This window comes from Ranitomeya variabilis, chromosome 3 (assembly GCF_051348905.1).
Source record: "Ranitomeya variabilis isolate aRanVar5 chromosome 3, aRanVar5.hap1, whole genome shotgun sequence".
NCBI classification, from domain to species: Eukaryota; Metazoa; Chordata; class Amphibia; order Anura; family Dendrobatidae; genus Ranitomeya; species Ranitomeya variabilis.
The window spans coordinates 377,232,363-377,251,671 of NC_135234.1; the positions used below are offsets into that span (position 1 = coordinate 377,232,363).

The following is a 19,309-nucleotide window of genomic DNA, read 5'->3' on the forward strand; positions in this document are numbered from 1 at the left end:
TGTGTTTTAGTTTGGTCCAAAGTGGTGCCTCGTAAATGTTGGAGGGGAGCACACCGACCTGGTGGCCCTAGAGAGAGCACAGAGATGTTGAATATGAGGGTCTCCTGTTTTGTGTGCTCTACGGGAGGGGTGGCCATTTGGCATAGTATGTTAGAGGACGATAATGTAGATCTTTTGCTGGCCGATGGTGTTCACTTGAACGCTACAGGTAACATATTTTTAAACGCTTTGCAGACAGGTGTGGAACATGCGTTGTCCTTGTTGGGTGTCTGAAGAGGTTTTTTGGCCTTCTCCCTTGGTGGTAAATTTTGGCCCATTGTAATAACTAAAATGGTAATTACGGCACTCATGTGGATGGTGCCCAAGTAGGATACTCTCCCATGTAAATCTTATAGAAAACTTGGAACTCAGCTAAATGTTAAAAGCAGATAATTTTATTTTGTGCAGGCAATCCAAAAAAAAAGAAACGTTTCGGTCCTACATTGACCTTCATCAGTCTGACAGATTGCAGGGTGTATAGCAGAGGTGTCAAACTGCATTCCTCGAGGGCCGCCAAGAGGTCATGTTTTCAGGATTTCCTTGTATTGCACAGGTGATAATTTAATCACCTGCACAGAATGATTCCAGCACCTTGTGGAATGCTAAGGAAATCCATAAAACATGACCTGTTGGCGGCCCTCAAGGAATGCAGTTTGACACCTCTGGTGTATAGGGTTACAGGCAGAAACGAACGCTCAGGATATGCAGCACATGCTGTGTGGCAGTCATGTGCTGCATATCCTGAGCGTTCGTTTCTGCCTGTAACCCAGTGCACACTGCTATCTGTCTGACTGATAAAGGTTATTGTGGGACCATTTCTTTATTTTTGGATTGCCTGCACAAAATAAAATTATCTGCTTACAACATTTACCTGAGTGCCAAGTTTTCTACCACATTGTAATAACTAGTGATGATCGAATAGTGAAATATTTGGAGTCGGGAAAATCGGCAAGAATAATTTCTAATATCCGTGTATTCGTAACGAATCTAATGCAAGTCAATGCGAAAGCCGAATATTTTTCTGTTGGACCCAACAAAAAGGTCTGGGGACATGGGAAAAAGGTTAAAATTGATGGGAAAGAGCTTAACCTCTTCACCCCCAAGGGTGGTTTGCACTTTAATGACCGGGCCAATTTTTACAATTCTGACCACTGTCCCTTTATGAGGTTATAACTCTGGAAAGCTTCAACGGATCCCGGTGATTCTGACATTGTTTTCTCGTGACATATTGTACTTCATGATAGTGGTAAAATTTCTTTGATATTACCTGCGTTTATTTGTGAAAAAAATGGAAATTTGGCGAAAATTTTGAAAATTTTGCAATTTTCCAACTTTGAATTTTTATGCAATTAAATCACAGATATGTCACACAAAATACTTAATAAGTAACATTTCCCACATGTCTACTTTACATCAGCACAATTTTGGAACCAAAATTTTTTTTTGTTAGGGAGTTATAAGGGTTAAAAGTTGACCAGCAATTTCTCATTTTTCCAACACCATTTTTTTTAGGGACCACATCTCATTTGAAGTCATTTTGAGGGGTCTATATGACAGAAAATACCCAAGTGTGACACCATTCTAAAAACTGCACCCTTCAAGGTGCTCAAAACCACATTTAAGAAGTTTATTAACCCTTCAGGTGTTTCACAGGAATTTTTGGAATGTTTAAATAAAAATGAACATTTAACTTTTTTTCACAAAAAATTTACTTCAACTTTTGTGGTCCATTTTCTCCTGTTACCCTTGGTAAAATAAAACAAATTGGAGCTGTTGTACAATTTGTCCTGAGTACACCGATACCCCATATGTGGGGGTAAACCACTGTTTGGGCGCATGACAGAGCTCGGAAGCGAAGGAGCGCCATTTGACTTTTCAATGCAAAATTGACTGGAATTCAGATGGGACGCCATGTTGCGTTTGGAGAGCCACTGATATGCCTTAACATTGAAACCCCCCACAAGTGACACCATTTTGGAAAGTAGACCCCATAAGGAACTTATCTAGATGTGTGGTGAGCACTTTGACCCACCAAGGGCTTCACAGAAGTTTATAATGCAAAGCCGTAAAAATAAAACAAAAATTTTTTCCCACAAAAATTATTTTTTAGCCCCCAGTTTTGTATTTTCCCGAGGGTAACAGGAGAAATTGGACCCCAAAAGTTGTTGTCCTATTTGTCCTAAGTACGCTGATACACCATATGTGGGGGGGACCACCGTTTGGGCGCATGGGAGGGCTCGGAAGGGAAGGAGCGATATTTGGAATGCAGACTTAGATGGAATGGTCTGCAGGAGTCACACTGCGTTTGCAGAGCCCCTGATGTACCTAAACAGTAGAAACCCCCCACAAGTGACACCATTTTGGAAAGTAAACTCCCTAAGGAACTCATCTAGATGTGCTGTGAGAGCTTTGAACCCCCAAGTGTTTCACTACAGTTTATAAGGCAGAGCCGTGCAAATAAAAAATATTTTTTTTTCCAGAAAAATTATTTTTAGCCCCCAGTTTTGTATTTTTCCAATTGTAACAGGAGAAATTGGACCCTAAATGTTGTTATCCAATTTGTCCTGAGTACGCTGATACCCCATATGTGGGGGGGAACCACCATTTGAGCGCATGGCAGAGCTCGGAAGGGAAGGAGCATCATTTGGAATGCAGACTTAGATGGATTGGTCTGCAGGCGTCACATTGCGTTTTCAGAGCCCCTAATGTACCTAAACAGTAGAAACCCCCGACAAGTGACCCCATATTGGAAACTAGACCCCCCAAGGAACTTATCTAGATGTGTTGTGAGAACTTTGAACCCCCAAGTGTTTCACTACAGTTTATAACGCAGAGCCGTGAAAATAAAAAATCCTTTTTTTTCCCACAAAAATTATTTTTTAGCCCCCAGTTTTGTATTTTCCCAAAGGTGACAGGAGAAATTGGACCCTAAAAGTTGTTGTCCAATTTATCCTGAGTACGCTGATACCCCATATGTTGGGGAAAACCACTGTTTGGGCACACGAGAGAGCTCGGAAAAGACGGAGCACTGTTTTACTTTTTCAATGCAGAATTGGCTGGAATTGAGATCGGACGCCATGTCGCTTTTGGAGAGCCCCTGATGTGCCTAAACAGTGGAAACCCCCAATTATAACTGAAACCCTAATCCAAACACATCCCTAACCCTAATCCCAACGGTAACCCTAACCACACCTCTATCCCAGACACACCCCTAATCCCAACCCTATTCCCAACCGTAAATGTGATCCAAACCCTAACCTTAACTTTAGCCCCAACCCTAACCCTAACTTTAGCCCCAACCCTAACCCTAACTTTAGCCCCAACCCTAACTGTAGCCTTAAGCCTAGCCCCAACCCTAACCCTAGCCCTAACCCTAGCCCTAGCCCTAACCCTAGCCCTAACCCTAGCCCTAACCCTAACCCTAACCCTAACCCAAGCCCTAACCCTAACCACAATGGGAAAATGGAAATAAATACATTTTTTTAATTTTTTTATTTTTCCCTAACTAAGGGGGTGATGAAGGGGGGTTTGATTTACTTTTATAGCGGGCTTTTTTTAGCGGATTTTTATGCTTGGCATCCGTCACACACTGAAAGACGCTTTTTATTGCAAAAAATATTTTTTGCGTTAACACATTTTGAGAGCTATAATTTTTCCATATTTGAGTCCACAGAGTCATGTGAGGTCTTGTTTTTTGCTGGACGAGTTGACGTTTTTATTGGTAACATTTTTGGGCACGTGACATTTTTTGATCGCTTTTTATTCTGATTTTTGTGAGGCAGAATGACCAAAAACCAGCTATTCATGAATTTCTTTTGGGGGAGGCATTTATATCGTTCCGCGTTTGGTAAAATTGATAAAACAGTTTTATTCTTCGGGTCAGTACAATTACAGCGATACCTCATTTGTATCATTTTTTTATGTTTTGGCGCTTTTATATGATAAAAACTATTTTATAGAAAAAATAATTATTTTTGCATCGCTTTATTCTGAGGACTATAACTTTTTTATTTTTTTGCTGATGATGCTGTATGGTGGCTCGTTTTTTGCGGCACAAAATGACGTTTTCAGCGGCACCATGGTTATTTATATTCGTCTTTTTGATCGTGTGTTATTCCACTTTTTGTTTGGCGTTATGAGAATAAAGCGTTGTTTTTTGCCTCGTTTTTTTTTTGTTTGTTTTTTACGCTGTTCACTGAAGGGGTTAACTAGTGATATAGTTTTATAGGTGGGGTCGTTACGGACGCGGCGATACTAAATATGTGTACTTTTATTGTTTGTTTTTTTTTATTTAGATTAAGAAATGTTTTTATAGGAACAATATATATATTTTTTTTTTTTGGGGGGGGGGGAATTTTTTTAAAATTTTTTTTACACATTGGAATATTTTTTTTTTTTACACTATAACATTGCCCCAGGGGGGGGCATCATGTTATAATGTAAGATCGGTGATCTGACACTTTGCTGTGCACGGTGTCAGATCACCGATCTGACGTGCACTTTTTCTATGCTTCCCGGCGCCTGCTCTGAGGAGGCGCAGTGAAGCCACCTCCCTGCAGGACCCGGATGCCGCGGCCATCTTGGATCAGGCCTGCAAGGAGGAGGAGGAGGTAAGAGACCCTCGCAGCAACGCGATCATATCGCGTTGCTCCGGGGGTCTCAGGGAAGCCCGCAGGGAGCCCCCTCCCTGCGCGATGCTTCCCTATACCGCCGGCAAATCGCGATCATGTTTAATCGCGGTGTGCCGGGGGTTAATGTGCCGGGGGCGGTCCGTGACCGCTCCTGGCACATAGTGCCGGATGTCAGCTACGATAGGCAGCTGACACCCAGCCGCGATCGGCTGTGAGTGCGGCCGATCACGCTGGACGTACTATCCCGTCGGTGGTCATATGGGCCCACCCCACCTCGACGGGATAGTACGTCCAAAGTCAGAAAGGGGTTAAACTAAATGGGAACAGCATGGAGAAGATGCCTGCATGCCTTTTTGACTCACATATGGTATCTGGGAATAATGTTGTCAGACTATTGCGCTGTTTTCACCGATTTTTAAAAAGACCTACCAAACCAAAAATTTTTTTGTGGAGTGTATTACTCAGGTGTCAGGCAGTGCTACAGAGCTCAGGTAAAGGCCTTAGCGTGGCAATGACCATGTTCCAATATGTGTAAGGCTGCGGCCTGAATAGGTCTGTGGAGCGTATTAACCCTATTAACCCAGTCTCTTAGATGTGCTTAAAATATACAGAAACTGGCCAATACTTCACTACCATTTTTTGTAAGGGCCCAAATTTATAAAATGTAAGGGAAGCAGCAGTTTAATAAAGAGACACAAGTCTCATTTAGGAGCCGGGAAAAGTCAGCAATGGTTTTTGTCCAGCACCAGACAATGTAAAGTGCTAGTGAATATGTATGCCCTATCTAACTAACAATTTGAGAACAGACATACATTATATGCTGACAAAGGACAACTGAACACTGTGCTGGGACAATGAGCTAAACGTGGTTGCTGATTGTTCTGTTTGTGCAACTGCAGGTTGTGGACAGGAGGCCTCAGTGCATTCCGCCCTCCTACTGGGGTGCTGCATATATGAGCAGTATATGGCGTATGCTAACAGAGGTATTATGTTGAATTTCCCTTTATAAAGGGATGTGTGAGTAAGATTTTTGAATTAGCAGCATATGCACTGCTCAAAAAAATAAAGGGAACACTTAAACAACAGAATATAACTCCAATAAATCAAACTTCTGTGAAATCAAACTGTCCACTTAGGAAGCAACACTGTTTGACAATCAATTTCACATGCTGTTGTGCAAATGGAATAGACAACAGATGGAAATTATTGGCAATTATCAAGACGCACTCAATAAAGGAGTGGTTCTGCAGGTGGGGACCACAGACCACATCTCAGTACCAATGCTTTCTGGCTGATGTTTTGGGCACTTTTAAATGTTGGTTGTGCTTTCACACTCATGGTAGCATGACAGGGACTCTACAACCCACACAATTGGCTCAGGTAGTGCAGCTCATCCAGGATGGCATATCAATGCGAGCTGTGGCAAGAAGGTTTGCTGTGCCTGTCAGCGTAGTGTTGAGATGCTGGAGGCACTACCAGGAGCCAGGGCAGTACACCAGGAGATGTGGAGGGGGCTGTAGGAGGGCAACAACGCAGCAGCAGGACCGCTACCTCAGCCTTTGTGCAAGGAAGAACAGGAGGAGCACTGCCAGAGCCATGCAAAATGAACTCCAGCAGGCCACAAATGTGCATGTGTCTGCACAAATGGTTAGAAACCGACTCCATGAGGATGGTCTGAGTGCCCGACATCCACAGATGGGGGTTGTGCTCACAGCCCAACATCATGCAGGATGCTTGCATTTTCGACAGAACACCAGGATTGGAAAATTTGCCACTGGCGCCCTGTGCTCTTCACAGATGAAAGCAGGTTCACACTGAGCACATGTGATAGACGTGAGAGAGTCTGGAGACTCCATGGAGAGCAATCTGCTGCCTGCAACATCCTTCAGCATGACCGATTTGGCAGTGGGTCAGTAATGGTGTTAGGTGGCATTTCTTTGGAGGGCCGCACAGCCCTCCATGTGCTTGCCAGAGGTAGCCTGACTGCCATTAGGTACCGAGATGAGATCCTCAGACCCCTTGTGAGACCATATGCTGGTGTGGTTGGCCCTTGGTTCCTCCTGTTGTGAATTCTGCTCTTGAGTTCCCTCCGGTGGTTGTTGGTAGTAATGCAGTTGTCCCTGGGTTGCCATCCTGGGCAGGTGTCCCTGCTGATTGCAGCTCTGACTGGGATATTTAGGTGTGCTGGATTCATTAGCCCTTGCCAGTTATCTATTGTTCTTGGAGGTTTTGCATTTCTGTCTGGTTCCTCCTGCCCTCCTACCAAATCAGCAAAGATAAGTGTCTGGTTTTGTTTCTTCAGCACACATGCTGTGTGCTTTACAATTCAGTACTATTTAATGTTTTTTCTTGTCCAGCTTAGACTGTGTTTGGATATCTCAGTCAAGTTGGATTCTCAGGAGATGCAGATATACATTCCATGTCTTTAGTTAGATGGTGGAATTTTTGTATTATCTGCTGTGGATATTTTTAGGGTTTTAATACTGACCGCTTAGTATTCTGTCCTATCCTTTCCTATTTAGCTAGCGTGGCCTCTTTTGCTAAATCCTGATTTCTGCCTGTGTGTGTCTTTCCTCTAATACTCACAGTCAATATTTGTGGGGGGCTGCCTATCCTTTGGGGTTCTGCTCTGAGGCAAGATAGAATTCCCATTTCCATCTATAGGGGTATTTAGTCCTCCGGCTGTGTCGAGGTGTCTAGGATGTGTTAGGTACACCCCACGGCTACTTCTAGTTGCGGTGACAGTTTAGGGTTTGCGGTCAGTACAGGTTCCACCTACTCCTGAGAAAGTCTCATGCGGCTCCAAGGTCACCGGATCATAATATCCTCCTAATTCAGGACAATGCCAGACCTTATGTGGCTGGAGTGTGTCAGCAGTTCCTGCAAGATGGAGGCATTGAAGCTATGGACTGGTCGCCAGTTCCCTAGACCTGAATCCAATTAAACACATCTGGGATGCCATGTCTCGCACCATCCACCAACGTCATGTTGCACCACAGACTGTCCAGGAGTTGGCGGATGCTTTAGTCCAGGTCTGGGAGGAGATCCCTCAGGAGACCATCCGCCGCCTCATCAGGAGCATGCCCAGGCATTGTAGGGGGGTCATACAGGCACGTAGAGGCCACACACACTACTGAGCATCATTTCCTTGTCTTGAGGTATTTTCACTAAAGTTTGATCAGCCTGTAACTTCATTTTCCACTTTGATTTTGAGCATCAAAACATGAGCATTAGTTGTGATTTACGTTGATAATTTTTAGGTTTTACTGTTCTCAACACATTCCACTATGTAATGAATAAAGATTTACAACTGGAATATTTCATTCAGTGATAGCTAGGATGTGGGATTTAGTGTTCCCTTTATTTTTTTTGAGCAGTATACATATTATATATATATACATATATATATATATATATGTATATGTATATATATATATATATATATATATATATATATATATATACATATACACACACTGACGAGTAAAAAGATAAGAATATTTTGGACTTTTAACATTCCGGCTCCATATCTCACCATTAGTGTTGAGCGATACCTTCCGATACTCAAAGGTATCGGTATCGGGTGGTATCGGCCGATATCCAAAAAGTATCGGATATCGCCGATACCGATACCTGATACCAATGCAAGTCAATGGGACACAAGTATCGGAAGGTATCCAGGATGGTTCCCAGGGTCTGAAGGAGAGGAAACTCTCCTTCAGGCCCTGGGATCCATATTCATGTAAAAAATAAAGAATTAAAATAAAAAATATGGATATACTCACCTCTCCGGCGGCCCCTGGACCTTACCAATGTAACCGGCAGCCTCCGCTCCTAAGAATGAGTGCGTGAAGGGCCTTCAATGACGTCGCGGCTTCTGATTGGTCGCGTGACCGCTCATGTGACCGCTCACACGACCAATCACAAGCCACGACGTCATCGCAGGTCCTTCACGCGCTTATTCTTAGGAACGGAGGCTGCCGGTTACAGCGGTAAGGTCCAGGGGCCGCCGGAGAGGTGAGTATATCCATATTTTTTATTTTAATTCTTTATTTTTTACATGAATATGGATCCGATTCCGATTTCCGATATCACAAAAGTATTCCGATACCCGATACTTGCGGTATCAGAATGCTCAACTCTACTCACCATCCACTACTGCGTCAAATGTGGGACTACCATCATTTTATAGACAATCATCTTGGCTATCTCACACATAAATTTGACTTGTAACTATTTAGCATATGATTAGTTACGCACATTCTTGTCATGTCACTGCATTGTTACTATGTCGGTAGTATTTTGTAAATCCATCTTTGGCTTTCAACACTGAATCCTTCTGGGCATGTTGTTGATCAGATTCAAGCATTTCTCGACCTATATCGTATCCAAGGTCTCATCTGCACATTCCCAAAGTTCCCAAAGTTGGTGCATTCTCGTTAACTCACTTGGGTATGTACATAGTTTTTTGTTCAACTCTACTCACAAGTGTTCAGTTGGGTTGAGGTCTGGGACTGTGGGGGCCAATCCAGCATCTCTTCTTTATTGGAATTGAGACATTTCTTCACCAATCTCGACATATGTTTCACGTCGTTGTCCTGCTGGAACACCACGCTGTCCTTTTCATACCCATAGTACTCGAGGATACAAAGTAACTCGTTTTGTAGGATATTCACATATAGCTTTGCATTGAGACCACCGGCGATCAGGTCAAGTATCCAAGCCCGGTCATGAAGGGGTTAATGCTACTTTTAATTGGTCTATGCATGCTACATATTCACACGCAGATTGTTGACAATGAGTTATTCAGGTTCCAATGTACCAGTTTAAAGCTCTTGTTACCTTGTTACCGGTACAGTCAAACAGCAATATTATAATAACAGTGTAATATTGAGAGTTTTTTAGTATATAAGGTATATTACTGCTCAAGTGTAGTAGGAAAAAATAAATCCAAAATATAAATAAAATACAGTTGTCTATGTGTCAGCTTGGGTTTTGAGACAGTTTTAGACAAAATACTGTGTCTTTTAAAGGCGACCTGTCACTTTCTAAAAAAAAATTATTTACATACCTTGTAAAAATCCCTGCATTCCCCTGAATTTGCGGTTCTTTTCTGTTTTGCGCTGAGTAACTCCATTGCAGAGATATTCACATTTGTTGCTTTTGGAGCGCGGTATGTGAAAGCTCTGCTTGCAGTTCAACTTGATATTTCTTCAGAGTCTTCTCTGGTGCTGTGCACTTTCGCTACTCTCTCTCACTGCCAATCACAGCTCATCAGCTGATATAGCAGCCTCAAACACTGATGAGCTGTGCTTGGTATTATCTGGGAGGGACAGGCAGAAGACTATGCCCACAGGGAAGACTCTGAAGAAACACCCAGTTGCACAACTAGCACAGATTTCACATACTGCACTCCAAAAGCAACAATTGTAAATATCTCTTTAATGGAGCAAAACAAAAAAAGGCAGAATCAAGGGAGCTCAGGGATATTTACAAGATATTTAACTCAGTTCTTTTGAGAAAATGACAGGTCTTCAAGTCTTCTTTTAAATTTTGTGATGCATGACAGCATAGCAGAAATATTGATATTTGTTTGTTTTGCAGCACACTATGTGAAATCTCTCCTGGCAGTCAAACTGGGTCTTTCTTCAGAATTTTCTCTGGCAGCGTGAGCTTTCATACCTCTCTTCCTGACACTACCAAGCACAGCTTGGCAGTGTCTGATAGACTGTAGATGAGCTGCTGAGCTTTGATTGGCTGAGCATGGGATGGAGGCATGAAAGCTCAAGCCCCTAGAGAAAAAACTGGGCAACCCTCAGTAGCACTGAAAGCAGAAATTTCACACACTGTGCTCCATATCCAACAAATATCTCTGCAAGTTATGGAAAAGAGCAGCTGAATCAAGACAGCGCAAGGATTTTTACTTGGTATTTCACTCAATTTTTTGAGCAACTTAGAGATCTTCTTTAAGTCTTGTAATGGAATATCTAAACACTAGTAAACATACTGTGTATATGGTTATTGTACCAGAATCCATTTGTCTATTACCAGTGTACCGTTTCTCCTAGATAATATTTAGCTTACTTTACCATTAATTGTGATAGTAAAGATTAGATCTGGGCCACATTTTCTCTTGTGAATTCTGTTCAGTGCTCACTGTTCTCTTCATAACCTACTTCATAATGACAGTCAGCCTCATGGGTAGGAAGCATGAATTGTCCTAAATGGAACATGGACATTGTGCAGGAATGTAATATACATCCTGCATAAAGAGGTTACATTTTGATAAACATATATGTTTTTAGCACAAAATATTGCATTTTCATAAGGGTAAGGCATCTTTTAGGCTACATTCACATTTGCGTTGTTGGGCGTTGCGTCGGTGACGCAACGCACAACGCATGCAAAACGCATTGTTTTGTGACACATGCTTCCATTTTTGGCATGATTTTTTGCCCAAAAAAACTGCATCATGCAGAGTCCTCTGCGCCCTGACTCTTGCGCCAAAAATGACGCATGCGTCACAAATCGCAAGACAACGCATGTCCATGCGCCCCCATGTTAAATATAGGGGCGCATGACGCATGCGTCACTATGCGTCACCGAACCTGCGCCCGACGCAATGCAAATGTGAACGTAGCCTAACACATACTGTTGTTTTGCGGCCCGTTTTTGAGGCCCCCAATAGATTTCTATGGGGCCGCAAAAACAAGCCGAAATAATTTCACGGTGCGCCGTGCGCCATATGACCGTGAGGGCCATATTTATAGCCGTGAAAAAGATCGAGCCTGCTCGATCTTTTTCACGGCTTACGGACATGGCCCCCATTGAAAATCAATGGGGCCACAAAAACAACGGAAGCTTGTTTTTGCGGTGCACCGTGACTTCCGGTTTTGCAGAACGCCGTTTTTTTTTTCCAATACTATTTCCATAGTATTGGAAACCCGAAAAATGGCGATCCGCAAGTTTTTTGCAGTCCGTTATTGCGGTAGACGGTGAAAATTGTGGCGATACGGCCCGCAATAACGGGTCGCAAAAAACCTGGTATGTGTAAAAGAAGCCTAACAGGAGAAATTGAACCATAGAAATTCTTGTGCAATTTCTCGTGAGTACACCGATACCCAATATGAGGGATGAAACCACTGTTTGGGTCCACGGCAGAGCTCGGAAGGGAAGTTACGCCATTTGACTTTTTGAATGCGAAATTTGCAGCAACAATTGGGGGACACCATGTCGCATTTGGAGAGCCTCTGATGTGCCTAAACAGTGAAAATCCCCCACAAGTGACACCATTTTGGAATCTAGACCCCTCAGGGAACTGATCTAGATGTGTGGTGAGCACATTGAACACTCAGGTGCTTTACATAAGTTTATAACGTTGAGCCAAAAAAATTAAAAAAATCATATTATCCCCAGAAATATGTTTTCAGTACAAAATATTGCCTTTTCATAAGAGTAACAGGGGAAATTGCACCATACAATTTGTTGTGCAATTTCACCTGAGTTTGCCGATACCCCATAAGACGGAGAAAACTACTGTTTGAGTATTTTCCAGAAACAAGGAGCAATGAATTTTGACAAGTGAAAATTGTAAACTGCCGCTGTAGTGACCAGTACACTGTAGTGACCAGTACGTTGCAGTCACCAGTATGTTTTGTCCAGCCCATGCTTCTGGAGGCAATGCACCCGTAAGTTAGGTTGGCTCTCCTCCCTTCAGTAATGCCAAATGTGGACGCTATATGTAGTTTATTTACACTGTGGGGATCAGAAGAGAGGGGGGCATTTGGAAGCACAGAATTTGCTGAATTTCTTTTGACAGTTGAGGAGCCATTTAGTTTTTCCAGAGCCTTTGTACTACCATTAATTTGGAAGCCCCCTATACTTCCGTTAACAGATAACGGATCTGAGTGAGGGCTTTTATTGGGAACATTTTATGTAACGTTTTGGATCACATTTATCTGGCGTACTACGCTGAGCACTTACTTTGGGGTTTCCATCTAAATCTCTGAGTAAGGAGATTCAGATATCACTATAATGAAGCAGCAATGTTACTCTGGACTCCATCTGGCCTCTGTTCAGCTGTGTCCTTCTTTTCAGAAGTGCACAAAACTGTGGCCGATGGCACTTTTATGCACGCCTAAAAAGACGGACACCACTGGATCACAGGCCAGATGGCATCCACAGTGTCTCCATCTGCCTCATTATAGGGAATCTTACGCCAGAGGTTCTGCCTGAATCATATATTTCAGAGATTTACACGGAAACCCCGGTCTAAGCACTGCAGTCTAGCACCATATGTAAGATAGCGCTTACTGGGTGTGTTGGGGGACACTCGCTTAGCACAGGATTAATGCACACAGGAGCGGGTTTCTCACACAAACAGTCCATGCGGTTTATTTTTATACAGCATAAACCGGATCACGCACAGTTCATTACATACATTTTTACTCCAACACTTCGTAAACAACTTTAACTCACAGTTCAGACACTACACCAGCCAGTCCTCCTCTGACTCGTTCCCGGGGGTGTCCATGCGCCGTATCAAAGTCTACTCACATAGCATCATGACATGAGATTACAGTCTCTAAACACGCTCGTCCTCCTCTGAACAGTTGCCGTGGGTGACCGCACAGTTCATAGAAACCCCTTTATCTGGAGTTACCTTTCTGGAGCTCCTGCTCCACATGCTGACTCCTTGTCAGTCCACACTCCTGAGAAGCAGCCTAACGGGGATCACTGTCCTTGCGATCAGGGCATTCACGACAGTCCAGACTCTCCGAAGGTCGGTAGCTCCCCAATGCAGTGCCGTCACCGCCTCTGCACATTCGGCCTTTCCATGTGCATTTTAGGAAGTCCGTCCCTGTTGTGAATTTGCTTTTTGCTCCCTCTAGTGGTTACTAGTTTTTTGACTCTGGTTTTTCTGTCATTCCTTTTATCCGCACCTGGGTCGTTAGTTAGGGGTGTTGCTATATAAGCTCCCTGGACCTTCAGTTCAATGCCTGGCAACGTAGTTATCAGAGCTAGTCTGCTGTGCTCTTGTCTACTAATCCTGGTTCCAGTTATATCAGCTAAGTCTGCCTTTTGCTTTTTGCTATTTGTTTTGGTTTTGTATTTTTGTCCAGCTTGTTCCAAATCTATATCCTGACCTTTGCTGGAAGCTCTAGGGGGCTGGTGTTCTCCCCCCGGACCGTTAGACGGTTCGGGGGTTCTTGAATTTCCAGTGTGGATTTTTATAGGGTTTTTGTTGACCATATAAGTTACCTTTCTTTATTCTGCTATCAGTAAGCGGGCCTCTCTGTGCTAAACCTGGTTCATTTCTGTGTTTGTCATTTCCTCTTACCTCACCGTCATTATTTGTGGGGGGCTTCTATCCAGCTTTGGGGTCCCCTTCTCTGGAGGCAAGAAAGGTCTTTGTTTTCCTCTACTAGGGGTAGCTAGATTCTCCGGCTGGCGCGTGTCATCTAGAATCAACGTAGGAATGATCCCCGGCTACTTCTAGTGTTGGCGTTAGGAGTAGATATATGGTCAACCCAGTTACCACTGCCCTATGAGCTGGATTTTTGTATTCTGCAGACTTCCACGTTCCTCTGAGACCCTCGCCATTGGGGTCATAACAGTTTGCCAGGCCCGTATTAAATGTTTAATGCATTGCAGAAGAGGGATTATAAGAAAGAAGATTCTGAGTTTTTTTTTTTCTTCTTCCCCTTTACCTCAGAGTGGCTATGCTTGCTGCAGACATGAATGTCCAGACCTTGATTACAAGTGTGGACCAGCTGGCTACTCGTGTGCAGGGCATACAAGACTATGTTATCAGAAATCCTAGGTCAGAACCTAAAATACCGATTCCTGAACTGTTTTCCGGAGACAGGTTTAAGTTTAGGAATTTCGTGAATAATTGTAAATTGTTTTTGTCCCTGAGACCCTGTTCATCTGGAGATTCTGCTCAGCAAGTAAAAATTGTTATTTCGTTCTTACGGGGCGACCCTCAGGATTGGGCTTTTTCGCTGGCGCCAGGAGATCCGGCATTGGCTGATCTTGATGCGTTTTTTCTGGCGCTCGGTTTACTTTATGAGGAACCCAATCTTGAGATTCAGGCAGAAAAGGCCTTGCTGGCTATGTCTCAGGGGCAGGACGAGGCTGAAGTGTATTGCCAAAAATTTCGGAAATGGTCCGTGCTGACACATTGGAACGAGTGTGCACTGGCCGCTAATTTTAGAAATGGCCTTTCTGAAGCCATTAAGAATGTTATGGTGGGTTTTCCCATTCCCACAGGTCTGAATGATACTATGGCACTGGCTATTCAAATTGACCGGCGGTTGCGGGAGCGCAAAACCGCAAATTCCCTCATGGTGTTGTCTGAACAGACACCTAATTCGGTGCAATGTGATAGAAAAACCGCAAATTCCCTCATGGTGTTGTCTGAACAGACACCTGATTTAATGCAATGTGATAGAATCCTGACTAGAAATGAGCGGAAAATTCATAGACGCCGGAATGGCTTGTGCTACTACTGTGGTGATTCTACACATGTTATCTCAGCATGCTCTAAACGTATAGCTAAGGTTGTTAGTCCTGTCACCGTTGGTAATTTGTAACCTAAATTTATTCTGTCTGTAATTTTGATTTGCTCACTGTCATCTTATCCTGTCATGGCGTTTGTAGATTCAGGTGCTGCCCTGAGTCTCATGGATCTCTCATTTGCTAAGCGCTGTGGTTTTACTCTTGAACCATTAGAAAATCCTATTCCTCTTAGGGGTATTGATGCTACACCATTGGCAGCAAATAAACCGCAGTATTGGACACAGGTTACCATGTGCATGACTCCTGAACACCGCGAGGTGATACGTTTCCTGGTTTTACATAAAATGCATGATTTGGTTGTTTTAGGGCTGCCATGGTTACAGACCCATAATCCAGTCCTGGACTGGAAGGCTATGTCAGTCTCAAGTTGGGGCTGTCGTGGTATTCATGAGGATTCCCTGCCTGTGTCTATTGCTTCTTCTACGCCTTCGGAAGTTCCGGAGTATTTGTCTGATTATCAGGATGTCTTCAGTGAGTCTGAGTCCAGTGCACTGCCTCCTCATAGGGACTGTGACTGTGCTATAGATTTGATCCCAGGCAGTAAATTTCCTAAGGGAAGACTGTTTAATCTGTCCTGGGGTGGATTCTGTGGTGGATAGGTTGCAGCAGATCTGGAATCATGTGGTGGACAACTTGAAGTTGTCACAGGAGAAGGCTCAGCGCTTTGCCAACCGCCGCCGCGGTGTGGGTCCCCGACTACGCGTTGGGGATTTGGTATGGCTTTCTTCCCGCTTTGTTCCTATGAAGGTCTCCTCTCCCAAATTTAAACCTCGTTTTATTGGGCCTTACAAGATATTGGAAATCCTTAATCCTGTATCTTTTCGTCTGGATCTTCCTGTGTCGTTTGCTATTCACAATGTATTTCATAGGTCCTTGTTGCGGCGGTACATTGTGCCTGTAGTTCCTTCTGCTGAGCCTCCTGCTCCGGTGTTGGTTGAGGGCGAGTTGGAGTACGTGGTGGAGAAGATCTTGGATTCTCGCCTCTCCAGGCGGAGGCTTCAGTACCTGGTCAAGTGGAAGGGCTATGGTCAGGAGGATAATTCCTGGGTGGTCGCCTCTGATGTTCATGCGGCCGATTTAGTTTGTGCCTTTCATGCCGCTCATCCTGATCGCCCTGGTGGTCGTGGTGAGGGTTCGGTGACCCCTCACTAAGGGGGGGGTACTGTTGTGAATTTGCTTTTTGCTCCCTCTAGTGGTTACTAGTTTTTTGACTCTGGTTTTTCTGTCATTCCTTTTATCCGCACCTGGGTCGTTAGTTAGGGGTGTTGCTATATAAGCTCCCTGGACCTTCAGTTCAATGCCTGGCAACGTAGTTATCAGAGCTAGTCTGCTGTGCTCTTGTCTACTGATCCTGGTTCCAGTTATATCAGCTAAGTCTGCCTTTTGCTTTTTGCTATTTGTTTTGGTTTTGTATTTTTGTCCAGCTTGTTCCAAATCTATATCCTGACCTTTGCTGGAAGCTCTAGGGGGCTGGTGTTCTCCCCCCGGACCGTTAGACGGTTCGGGGGTTCTTGAATTTCCAGTGTGGATTTTTATAGGGTTTTTGTTGACCATATAAGTTACCTTTCTTTATTCTGCTATCAGTAAGCGGGCCTCTCTGTGCTAAACCTGGTTCATTTCTGTGTTTGTCATTTCCTCTTACCTCACCGTCATTATTTGTGGGGGGCTTCTATCCAGCTTTGGGGTCCCCTTCTCTGGAGGCAAGAAAGGTCTTTGTTTTCCTCTACTAGGGGTAGCTAGATTCTCCGGCTGGCGCGTGTCATCTAGAATCAACGTAGGAATGATCCCCGGCTACTTCTAGTGTTGGCGTTAGGAGTAGATATATGGTCAACCCAGTTACCACTGCCCTATGAGCTGGATTTTTGTATTCTGCAGACTTCCACGTTCCTCTGAGACCCTCGCCATTGGGGTCATAACACGTCCCCACCTGGGACCTTCCAACACACAGGCCTCTCCGTGTGCTATTCAGGATGTCCCCACCTGAGACCATCCAACACACAGGCCACCGGGTCCCAAGCCTCACCACATGCTCTTCAGGGAGATAGCACTCCCAACACATAGGCTTTTCCAGGACCCTGCACATGGACCAAACAGACCCAAACACTCTCCCCCACAGAGACCATGTGACCCAAACCCTGGTCACATTATGTACTTGTAAGCACTCCCATAGGTGGGAGGTTTGTGTGGTTAGTCAGACCCACTCAGCTCTCCAACTAACCCTGCAAGCCTCCCTTTACAACTATACAAATACTTGAGGGGCTACAGGTCCCAGAACAACAACATTACTGGCTTACAGCGCAGACTCCCTCTGTGACACATACCGGCCATTTGCAATAATGCCAGTCACTATCTCATTATTACCATTACAGATATGCCTCCATGTGTATCCTGAGGAACACATACAGCACCCCCTAGCTGCAGCATGGGTCACTGCATTACAAGACATGGATACACACGTGGTCAAAATTGTTGGTACCCCTCGTTTAATGACAGAAAAACCCACAATCGTCACAGAAATAACTTGAATCTGACAAAAGTAATCATAAATAAAAGATCTATGAAAATTAACAAATGAAAGTCAGACATTGCTTTTCAACCATACTTCCATAGAATTAAAAAAAAAAATGAAACTCATGAAATTGGCCTGGACAGAAATGATGGTACCCCTGAAAATAATGTGACAAAAGGGACATGTTAAATCAAGGTGTGTCCACTAACTAGCATCACGGGTGTCTACAATCTTGGAATCGGTGACTGAGCCTGTATATAAAGCTACATATACTCACTGTGCTGTTTTGTGACATGGTGTGTGTCACACTCAACATGGACCAGAGGAAGCAAAGGAAAGAGTTGTCTCAGGAGATTAGAAAGAAAATTATAGACAGACATATTAAAGGCAAACTTATAAGACCATCTCCAAGCAGCTTGATGTTCCTGTGACTACAGTAGCACATATTATTCAGAAATTTAAGATCCATGGGACTTCAGCCAACCACCCTGTACGTGGCCGCAGGAGGAAAATTGATGACAAATCAAAGAGACGGATTATACGAATGGCAACAAAAGAGCCCAGAAAAACTTCTAAACAGATTAAAAGTGAACTTGAAGCTCAAGGAACATCAATGTCAGATCTTACCATCCGTCGTTGTCTGAGCCAAAGTGGACTTCATGGGAAACGACCAGGGAGGACACCATTGTTGAAGAAAATTCATAAAAAAGCCAGACTGGAATTTGCCATACTACATGTTGACAAGCCACAAAGCTTCTGGGAGAATGTCCTATGGACAGATGAGACAAAAATTGAACGTTTTGGCAAGGCACATCAGCTCTATGTTCACAGATGGAAAAATTAAGCATATCAAAAAAAGAACACTGTCCCTACTGTGAAACATGGAGGAGGCTCTGTTATGTTCTGGGGCTGCTTTGCTGCATCTGGCACAGGGTGTCTAGAATCTGTGCAGGGTACAATGAAATCTCAAGATTATCCAGGGATTCTAGAGAGAAATGTGCTGCCCAGTGTCAGAAAGCTTGGTCTCAGTCGCAGGTCATGGGTCTTGCAATAGGATAATGACCCAAAACACACAGCTAAAAACACCCAAGAATGGCTGAGAGGAAAATATTGGACTATTCTGAAGTGGCATTCTGTGAGCCCTGACCTAAATCCTATTGAGCATCTTTGGAAAGAGTTGAAACATGCCATCTGGAAAAGGCAACCTTCAAACACGAGACAACTGGAGCAGTTTGCTCTTGAGGAGAGGGCCAAAATACCTGTTGAGAGGTGCAGAAGTATCATTGACAGTCACAGGAATCGTTTGATTGCAGTGATTGCCTCAAAAGGTTGTGCAACAAAATATTAAGTTAAGGGTACCATCATTTCTGTCCAGGCCTATTTCATGAGTTTTATTTTTTTTTTTAATTCTGTGGAAGCATGGTTGAAAAGCAATGTCTGATTTTCATTTGTTTTCATTTGTTAATTTTCAAAGATTTTTTATTATTATTACTTCAGATTCAAGTTATTTCTGTGACAATTGTGGGTTATTCTGTTATTAAACAAGGGG

The 19,309-nt window shown here is 43.7% G+C and overlaps 1 protein-coding gene across 1 annotated transcript in view; it reads left to right on the forward strand.

Annotated features, from left to right (window-relative positions):
* Positions 1–19,309, forward strand: part of TMEM54 (transmembrane protein 54) — a 214,181-nt gene that overhangs the window by 171,526 nt on the left and 23,346 nt on the right. The gene's annotated exons all lie outside the window — the stretch shown is intronic.